Here is a 9,138-nt window from a genome sequence, read left to right as displayed (position 1 = left end):
GGAGTGCTCTGTGGTGCAGGAATGGGGGGCTGCAGAGGCCTTGTCACCCTCTACCCTGGCTGGGGCACTGGTGCCCTGCCTCCTGGAAGAGGCCTTCCGGGTGTCAGCTAGAGCTGACCTGGCTGGCCTAACTGTGTTGGGGGCTGGGCGAAGGTTTGCTCAGGGAACTCAAGGGGAATAGCAGTGGCGGAAAGAGGAACTGGGGTTGGCAGCCAGGATGCGAGGTGCAAAGTGCACTTGAGAAGCTGACACTCACAGCTCAGATAAGCTTCTGTCCCAGCCCATCAAAAGCTCTGACCATCCAGTCCTCCATTGGGACTGTACCCGCTGCACGGTTGCCTCTCCTGCATGGCCCCTGTGTCTCCCTGTTTCGGAGGTTAGGGAACTGTTCTGGAGTTCTAGGGCAGGGGTCCAATAACAGCCTGCCCTTTGGACCTGGTTGTAGAGCTGATGACCGAAACATAGCCACTGAATCATGGACTGAAGCAGGATGCCAGGGTTCCGTTCTCCGGACCACTCGGAGTCGGCAGGGCAACCTCTGACTTTCGACTGGCTCTGGTTCCCAGCAGCTTCGTCCGGGCCTCGTGGAATCTCCTCAACAGCAATGGTGCCCTGAGCTTTAACAGGCCAAGGGACATGGGTTTTACTTTGTTTTGCAATTCTGATCTCTTGGTATGACTTCCTGGGATTCTGACGTATCAACATAGTTCAATGGGAAAGTGCTGACATCCACTAGCAATGCCTGCCTTGGGCACAGGATAGGGAAGGGCAGTATGTGTTCTGTATCTTTGCTCTTCTGTGATAATACTCTAGGCTTTCCAAAGCACTTTCTCAGGTGTTATGACTTCTTTGGTTCCTACTTACTCCCTCCCCTGACAGAAAACCCTGGAAGGCTTTATTGTTCCATTTAATGCACAGGGAAACTGAGGTTCCAAGAGGTTTCTGTCTTGTCACAAGTGAATGTGGAATTGGGACTGAAGCCTGTGTCTCCTGCTTCCCAGCCCTGTGCTCCTTTCTCTGCACTGAAGCAAGTCGCCTTACAGGCCAGGACTTGGACTTGCTTACTGTGCATACCAGGCCCGGGGGATGAGCCTGTGCCCACAAGCCCATGGTTCTACTCCTTCCACATCAGTCTTTTCTCTTCCCTTCCTGCCTGGCAGCCCTGAAGCCACAGGACTCCCAGGGGGCATGGCAGCCTGTGCGCCCACTTGCTCGTGGGAGGGGAATGGGGAAGGTAGGAACTCGTCTATCCACAGAGCCCCAGGGTCTCCGGGAGGAACTGAGCCAGTTGCATGTGTAGCATTTGAGCAGTTGCAGAACATTCTCGAGAAGCAGGGCTATGGGAAGGGCCTGACTTGAATCAGGCTGGGCCAGAGAAGGCAGGTTTACTTGGTGTGCAGCATGGGAAAGGGGCTGGGCTGGCATTTTCCTGAGCCTGAGCAAGGGGAAGCAGGCTTCATAAACAGCAGCAGGGTCCAAGTTTATTAAACAGAGGCGCCCTCGGCCCTAAAAATACAAGGTGAGCTGACAAGAGCAGCATTCCCCACTCACAGACTTTTATGGGGCCATTGCTGGCAGCTCTTGTACCAGAAGTGGTGGGAGATGTCCTGTCTTTCTGCCTAAACAGGTGTCTTCTGCAGGTCCCCACCAGCCCGAGAAGCCAGGCCTGGTTATCTGGGACTGGCTGACCTCTGGCTGGGATTCGCACAGCAGGAAGGTCCCCTCGGGAACCTCCCTTTCCCCAGCCCCCTGCCAAGGTGCCTTTGTTGCTGGGGCTCAGCTTCTGACCTCCCAGTTGCCTTCCGTCCTTCCTCCCAGGGCCCGGCCCTTCCTCTTGCAGGGGCCTCCTGACACGGCCACTCAGAGCCCTCCCCCAAGCCTGGCCTCCCTGCCTGTGGCCTGGAGCAAGGCTTCGGACTGCGGCTGTATGACTTCCCTTGCTGGGTGGTACACCATTGTGTGACCGGCCTGGGCTGGCCCGGATGCCCCCTGCAGCACAGCTGTTCTGAGCTCTGGGTGATATGGGGCTGACAGTGGGGTGGGGATGGCCTCGGCCGCTTGTAAGAAAGCTCTGCTCTCAGGAAACTGGGGTGGAGGAGAGCCCAGGGAGAAAAGAAGAGACGGGAGGGCTTGGATATAGGATTTCTCTTGGTTTTAGGGAGACTTTGTAGCGAAATCCCACCTTCCTGCTTAGGAAGGCTTATGTTTTAAGACATGGAGGCAAATGCCTTGTCCAGCGCCTTCCATGGCTCCTATCTCTGAACTTCTGGCACTCTGTCACATCTGAGGGTTGTCAGCGTCAGTTACGTGTCTGTTTCTCCCCACTAACTGTAGGCTCTGTGAGGGCAGAGCTGTGTCCAACCCATCTCTGACTTACAGGCCTGGCACATATTTAGTGTTGAATGAATGAATGAAATAATGAATTAATAACTCTTACTTGCCCTTGTCCAACAGGAAGGTTGGTCCTGTGCTACCCCTGAGGGCTGGCTTGAACCAGGCAGATAACTGTAGGTGGGAACAAGAGGATTGCATATGGGTCTGATGGGTGTCTTTAGACAGATGTATGTACCCTGTTAAACCATGTTGACCTTTCCTGGAACTTTGAGATGGCTGGTCTGAGGCTTCTTGGGGCTCTGGTTGGTCTAGGAGAGGCTGGAATGATCCTACTTCTTCAAACACTCCTCCAGGGAGATCTGCCCAATGGCAGAGAAGGTCCCTTCTCTGGTCACCTTTGGCTTGGGGGCACTCATGACCCTGGAAGGTTCACAGTCCAGACGTGACAGTCTGGTCAGTGGCAACGAATCTTTAAGGTTTCAGCACTCCTTGGAGACAAATGCCAATTCTGGGGAGCGGGGGGCAGTGGCTGTAGGGTTCTAACTTAGCTGGGGCAGGAGGGAGTGAAGGGGATGCCTGAGAAAACATTGGCACCAGCCCTTGGGGCCTGCTGCAGACAGACATCGTGGGGAGGATATGTAGACAGAGAGCCCTGCTCTGGGCTCTGAATGCTGCCCTGGGTCTAGACCACCTGTGGCTCCCTGGACCCGCCCTGGTTTATCACTTGCTCTTAGGCCTTTGTTCAGGTTGATGCCCAGATCCAAAATATGCTTTCCCTCTTTGTTGTGCTAACTGTGACTGACTGACAAGACAGCCGAGGTGTCACCTGCCCCTAGGAAGCCTTCCCCAAGGTCCATCTACACCTTGACTTCATTGTCTCCCTTACTTGGCTGCACTTCATTGTAGCACACTGGCTTCATCTCTGTATCTCTGGGGCCTGGCACAGAGTGGGCATTCAGGGAATGCTGGTTGAACAAATAACTGAGCAAACAGTCCAGTGCTAAGTTCTCAACAATGCTCCTGTGGTCCCTGCAGTTCTTTACTGTGGTGTTGCCAACAAAATATCAAATCAAAGTGATCTTTTCCCAACATGAAGAAGCAGAAAAAAACTTGAAGGGATGGATTCATTTTGACTTAAAAGTTTTTTCCTAGAAATGTTTCCCCAGCTGGTACTTGATACTGTTTGTCTATTATGATATTACAGCCCCCAGGACCCATATACACACATATACATACACCCCATCCCTGATCTTGGTCATTCTGAAGGTGTTTTCTGGGAGCAGTGTTAGTGATGACCAGGATGAAGAAGGCAGACAAAAGGAGACTGCATTTCTCACCACCCAAATTCCCACACTTCTACCAGGGAGCTGGAACAGGCCAAGACCTGCTTTAAGGAGAACCAGAATGCTTTCCCTGTGTGTGTGAGAAGGCAGTGCTTGTGGGTCTCCACTGGGCTTGGGTGGATCTCTACAGAGGGTATGGTCAACAGATGAAACTTCTGACCATGGGGACCAGCCCCAAGTTCTATGGGGGCTGCTTGGGGAGTAGCCCATTCATTTTGGGTGGTTAAATGTGGCTAGGGTGATTTCACATTTCTCTAATTCTCATTTCTTCCTGGGACCAAAAGGAAACCAGATGTTGCCTCCCCAACTCAGGGTCTTAGAATATTATGGGTCTTACCTACTGCCTCCTTGGGAAACTCTAGGACTGTGGGGTTTGGGGAAGCATGGGGAGTGGGCATGAGAGTGGTATGTTCACTGGCCTAGGTCAGGATGAAGAAGAGCAGCATGGCAAATGCTGAGCTGCCCATCTCTTTCTCACTAACAGAGCTCTACTTTTATTTGAGGCAGTGTTATATGTGGCCCCCAAGTAATAAGCCAGTCCCAACAATCCTGTCCCTCATTTTTTCCAACCTCCTTACAGCTAGGGTGCCCCTGGGAACCTCCTCTGGCTAATGAGTCACAAGAGAACTCTGGAGAACAGTTCCAGAAAATTTTGTGCTTTCCTGATAAAAAGGCAGAAATTGCTTGCATGGCTCTTTGTTTTTTTGTCATTTTCTGCCTTGAATGCTGACATGATGGCTGGAGCTATAGCAACCATGTTGCAACCATAAGGGAAAGGACAAGAAACATTAGCTCTGACATCACTGAGCACAAAATCAAAGTGTGTGTTTCCACAAAGTTTCTCTGTGGAATTGCTGTTATGTGATAAAAATGTATTCTCATTTATTTATGAATCCATATTTGAGTTTCTGTTACTTGTAATCAAACACATCTTTAAATGCTATTGGAGAGAAGACCAAGAAGATGATTCATTCTGAAGCTAGGTGCAGGTACAGAGGGGTTGCCACATAAAAAAACTGAGTCCCTCCATGTCGCCACAATAAATGATACCCTACCTGTCCTCCCCTCAGTTAGTTATATATGTTCTGTAAATATGTTTCTGTTTCGCTTACTGGGTGTGATTGGTTGAAGTGATTACTATCATCCTGGGGTCTTCAGGATGTGGTTTCCTGGTATTGGCCCAATTCCACCATCCTCCCCAGAGAAACTCCACATAAAAAGCCCTGCCTAGATCTGCTCTGACCCCACAGTTCACAGTGCTACTGCCAAAAGAGAGGGGTCTAACAGAGTCACCTTTGGAGGGCAGAAGGATGGAACTGAGGTCTCATTTACAATCAGGGTGCCTAGGATAAACAGATTACACAAATGTCTCAATCCTTACACCTCCCTGTATGTACACTCTGTGCAGTGTGCCTTTGCAGTTCATTCCTTCAAGAGATCAAGTTTATTTCCCCATATCTTGAACCTGGACTGGTCTTCTGACTTGCTGTGGCAAACAGAAATGTGGCAGAAGCAACCATGTTCAGTTCCAAGCCTGGGCCTTATGAGGCCTTGCATGCTTCTGCTCTTTTCCCTGGACCTTTTCTGGCTCCACATGAACCAGTATGGACTAGCCTTCTAGAAGGAGAGAGAGAGGTGGCCCAGTTGCCCTGTTATCCTGGCTGATGGGAAACCAACCCCCAAAAGAACAGCTATTCAACTGATACACACAGCTGTCTACACACACATGTGGGAGCCCAGATGACAGCAGAACCACCCTCCAGATAAGCCAGGTCTCAAGTGCCAGCCTGCAGAACTGGAGCTAAGTCGATGGTTGTTTAATGCCTCTGGTTTGGTTTTGAATGCAGGAATATTGTGGTGATAAGATAGCTGATACACTCCTCTTCCTCATGGTTTACCAAGCGCTTCCACAGACAAGAGCTAACTCAATTCCCCACACACCACCTATGAAGCAGATACTATCTCTCTTTTATAGATGACAAAACCAATATTCAGAGAGGTCCTGACTTGCTCACGATCATGCAGCCGGCTCACAGTAGAAATTACAGTCCAGCCCATCACTCCACACGGTGTCACCATCCAGCCCCGCCAGCCCCATCTCCTTCTCCAACTCTGCAGACTTTGCACACTGCCTTGAGCAGCGGTCCCACCCATCCACACATCAGGCTGGACCACAGACATGAGCCCCCTGACCCAGAAATGTTGCCACAGCATGTTACACCAACACGATGCAGGGGAAGAGCCCAGAGGGCACCTTTCCCCATTTGGCACAGAGGCCCACAGATGTGCAGCACACTTGGCCGGCGGCGTGCAGGCTGGCCAGACCCCGAGGTACAGGCTCCCTCTGTGTGGTCTGCTAGCACCGCCCCCGGTGAGCAAACACGGCTAAATCAAGGTTCAGAGCGGCTGCAGAGGCAAGTGAACCGGCACCCTAGCTTGGCACACACAGGCCCTCCATAAAATACTCACAGGCTGAGGGATTCAAGGCATGATAATGGAGTTGTTGCGAACTCACCGGCGCGTGGCATTCCACTCCTACCCATCTCGTCCCATGGCACAGAAAGCAGAGCTGCCCCTCCCCCACCCTCCTCTCCCAGCGGCCGCCCCTGATCACTCACCGATAGGGTAGGGGTGCCCTCGTCCTCCACGGTGACCACCAGGTGGTAGAAGCTCTGACGCTCGCGGTCAGGTGGGGCGGGACGAGTGGCGATCTCGCCACTGATGCGGTCCATGCGAAAGGTCATGTCCTCATTGCCCCCGGTGATATAGTAGGACAGAATGCTGTTGATCCCGATGTCACGGTCAGTGGCTCTCACCTGGACCACAGCAGTGCCCCCGCCCACGTTCTAGGGGGAAAGCAAGAAAGTAGTCATTCTAGGTTCAAGGCGTTTGGGGCAAAGTCTAGCTCCTGCTCTTGCTCGGGAGCCCAAGACTGGGACCTCTAGAAAGCTCTGCTCTGATGACCCCAGGACAACAGTGACGCAGATAAAGACGATGGTGGTGAACATCCTGCGGGTACCTACTACATGCCTCGGCCTTCATGAACACATCAAATCCTCTTACAATGCTATAGATTAGGTCACCCTATTTACAGATGCAAAAACTGAGGTTCAGGGAAGAAATGTGTGCAAATCATACAGTCAGTCAGTGGCAGAGCCAGGATCTGAATCAAGGGAGGTCTTCATGAACATTCAACCTGACACCCACTAGTGCCTGGGCAAAAATTTTCCTGGAGTGGCTTAATCTTATGACTGAATAATAAATGAACTGTTTATACAGATATCGAAAAGAAACTTATGGTTACCAAAGGGGAAACTGGGGGCGGGGGGTGGGCATAAGTCAGGAGTTTAGGGTGAACATACACACCCTTCTATATATAAGATAGATAATCAGCAGGGACCTACTGTATAGCACCATGAGTTTGGGTAAACTCTGGGAGTTGGTGATGGACAGGGAGGCCTGGTGTGCTGCAGTCTATGGGGTCGCAAAGAGTCAGACATGACTGAGCGACTGAACTGAACTGAACTAAATAGCACAGGGAATGCTACTCAATATTCTGTGATAACCTATATGAGAAAAGAATCTGAAAAAGAATGAATACATGTATAACTGAATCACTTTTTTGTATACCTGAAACTATCACCATATTGTAAATCAACTATACTCCAATAAAGATTTTTTAAAAAATGAACAGTTTTATTTAAAGGCAGCTCTCCCAGGTAAACCTCAGTTTCCTGTTGGTAGTGAAATGCCACTTTCTTCTTTCCTTTTTTTTTTTCCAGGACCTGGCCCAGGTGTCAGGGATTGAACCATGAAAGAGTAAGTCATGTCCCCAGCCCCATGATCTGAGAGACTAGTGGGCCAGGCAGATATTTAAACAGGTGCTTCACAGTTGGCTATACCCACTCTTCATTCTGGACAGCTGTATGGGCCCCAGGGCTACCCTCACCTCGTTGACGCTGACATTGTATCCAAAGGGGCTCTCGATCACTGGAGGGTTGTCATTGATGTCCAGGATGGTCACCTGCAGGATGTGGTCCTTCTTCCGTGGAGGGGTGCCATGGTCGGACGCCACAACCTGCAAGGAGGAGGAAGACTGGAGTCAGGGTTAACAGGTGGGGGCTGGATGAGGAACATGGAGTCCAGATGGGCTGTCTGCTCAGTGGGGAGGGCTGCGAGGTCAGAGAGACTTGCTGGCCCATCTCTGCCCCCTGGCCCTTCGCCTCTCCCCAAGGTTTCACCTTTTGCCCCATGCTGCAAACAATTGTTGCCCGATTCTTATCTGTTTGGAGACCTGTCTTTGCAATCTGACTTTGATGCGTTTAGTCTTTACCTCCCTATTCTGCCCCCAACTGTAACCTTGGGCCTGCAACCAGACCCAGGGCTCCTGTGTTTAGCTTCTATGCCTCTGCTGCATGCACTCAGATCTGCTCTCTGGTAAATAGAGAAAGAGCTTCAAATAATCTTTTTAGGAATGAGCGGGAATCCTCAGGCTCATAGACTGAGCCTGTCCCTAGGAGCCTTGATATTTTCTGGAGGCCTACAGTGTGCTAGAGCTCAGATCCCTGCAGAAGCACGGCTCTGGGGTCCCCAGAAACCCCTCAGGAAACACAGTGCATACATGTGTGCTACGTCACTTCAGTCTTGTCTGACTCTCTGTGATTCTATGGACTGTAGCCCACCAGGCTCCTCTGTCCATGGGGATTTTTCAGGCAAGAATACTGGGGTGGGTTGCCATGCCCTCCTCCAGGGGATCCTCCCAACCCAGGGATTGAACCCACATCTCCTGCGACTCCTGCATTGGTAGGCGAGGTGGTTACCACTAGCGCCACCTGGGAAGCCCCAGGAAACAGAAGCCAGAGCAGTTCAGCAATAACAGAGGCCTTTGTGATTCCTCACCTGCATTTATGTCTCACTTTAGCAAAGGAAGTCAGGTTTTTCTGCCCATTGCATAAGAGGGGAAACTGAGGCCCAGACAGAAGAGACCACCTGCCCTGCTCACAGTGTGTTTGTGGGAGAGCCAGTGCTCCATCAGCTGCCAGGCTTTCTCTCCTGGCTCTTACAGCAGGGACGACCACCCCTGCTGCTTCCTGCTCTGGGTCCAGGGACCCCTTCCAGCACACCTTTATTCCCAGGTCAGCCTTGCGCATGCTCTTGGCCCTAAGGGGTGCTGCCTGCCCCATGGTGCTTGGTGACATAGGAAGCTGATCACCAGGGCGTGCTGACGGGCTGAGTGCTCTCGGGATGGAAGGGGTTGCTGCCAACCTTGAGGATGTAGTGGTCCAGCTCTTCTCTGTCCAGAGGTCTGGCCACAAATATTTCACCAATGGAGTCGTTGATGGTGACGATCTCAAAGGCCCCGGCGATGTTACCAGAGACCAGGGAAAAGAACACCTGTCAGGGAAGAGAAGGGATGAGGGGTGAGGGTGAAGAAGTGGAGAGGACGAGAAGCTGGCCAAAC

The sequence above is a fragment of the Dama dama genome, chromosome 15 (genome assembly GCF_033118175.1).
Source record: "Dama dama isolate Ldn47 chromosome 15, ASM3311817v1, whole genome shotgun sequence".
NCBI classification, from domain to species: Eukaryota; Metazoa; Chordata; class Mammalia; order Artiodactyla; family Cervidae; genus Dama; species Dama dama.
This window is presented reverse-complemented; position numbering follows the sequence as displayed.